Source organism: Psammomys obesus, unplaced genomic scaffold, assembly GCF_907164565.1.
Source record: "Psammomys obesus unplaced genomic scaffold, mPsaObe1.curated_primary_1811, whole genome shotgun sequence".
Classification (NCBI taxonomy): domain Eukaryota; kingdom Metazoa; phylum Chordata; class Mammalia; order Rodentia; family Muridae; genus Psammomys; species Psammomys obesus.
The window spans coordinates 4,060-5,782 of NW_026588505.1; positions in this window are offsets into that span (position 1 = coordinate 4,060).

Here is a 1,723-nt window from a genome sequence, read left to right on the forward strand (position 1 = left end):
ATCATGGTGACTGTAGTCCTCAGGTGGCAGAGCAAATGCTGTTCCTCATCCACAGGAAAAAATGACATTCTTATCCCTAGATGAAATATTTCCAATCTCATTTCTCATTAAAAAATCTACGTGGAAAGAAGAGCAGTAGCATCCTAGGTTATGCAACCTGAATACATACTGTGAGAATTTCCCAAGCCCATGCCAGAGAGACAGATGAGCAATAACTGAGCAGCATGTGAAAGTCTGAGCACTAGACTTAGGCCACAAGGTCAGAGGTTGCATTTCCTCTTTGAGGAAAGACAAACTGAAGAATGGATGATCACATTCATTGAATAAGAAAACAAATATATGAACAGAATTTTCTGCATTCACTAGAAATATTATTCTTTTGTTCTTAATATTTGCCTCATATTACAAACAAAATTACACCCAAGAGAATTCACATTCATGATAACATATATTCTGAAAACCTTAAATGTAGAAATGGTCCCAAAGAATTCTTCAGATGGAGGGGCAACCCAGAGAAGCAAGAAATATGTTGTTTTCCTTATAATTATTTTGGGTTTACCAAGTACTCCATGTGTACTGAGATCCTAGGTAAAGTTTCTGAGCATTTTTCCAGGAAATTTGCATTCAGACGTAGAACCATGTCCTGTCACTCATTGTACAGAAACAGGACAAGGTGTGCTAACATCACAGGCTGTTCATTTGCAGATATACACATTTTTTGGATTATCTCTCTTTTTTTTCAGAACAAAATATTTTATATTTCTACACTGTAAATTCATATAATCATGAAATAAAAGTTAATTAGAAAATCACCTCAAAAGTATAACCATGAAGCAGTAAAAGTCAATGTATTATGCTCTTTAAAGTACAGCAATCAATAAACGCAAGAAAGTCCAGGAGGGGCTGAGGAACTGTAGATAATTCTGGATAGTGTGCTTGGAAAATGAGCAGGAGGACCAGGTTAGTTAAGAGCCTCACAATACACATCAGTGCTAGTCAGGCTACCACCAACAATCTAAACACTGTAGTAAACACGTGATCACTGGAGGGAGCCAGCGTGCTGGACTAGGTGAATCTCTAAGGTCTAGGTTCACCTGCAAAGCCCTGCTTAAGAAAGACAGCTTTCTGATGGGTGTAAGGTGAAATCTCAGGGTCGTTATGAGGTGCATTTTCCTGATGGCTAATGAGGTTGAGCATTTCTTTAATTGTTTCTCTGCCATTCCATATTAGATCTGTTCCCCATTTCTTAATTGGATTTGGATAAGATCAAAAACTCAAGTGATAACACATGCTGGAGTGGTTGTGGAGAAAGGGGAACCCTCCTCCACTGCTGGTAGAAATGTAACTTGTGCAACCACTCTGAAAATCAATCTGGCACTTTCTCAGACCAATAAGAATAGCGCTTCCTCAGAACACCAACAGCACAGGCTCTAAGAGCAACAATCAATACATGGGACCTCATGAAACTGAAAAGCTTCTGTAAAGCAAAGGACACTGTCATCAAAACAAAACGCCTGCCTACAGATTGGGAAAGAATCTTCACTAACCCTTTATCTGACAGAGGACTAATATCCAGGATACACAAAGAACTAAAGAAGCTGAAAAGCAGCAAACCAAGTAATCCACTTAAAAAATGGGGAACAGAGCTAAACAGAGAATTCTCTGTAAAGGAATATTGAATGGCAGAGAACCACTTAAAGAAATGCTTATCCTCATTAGCCAT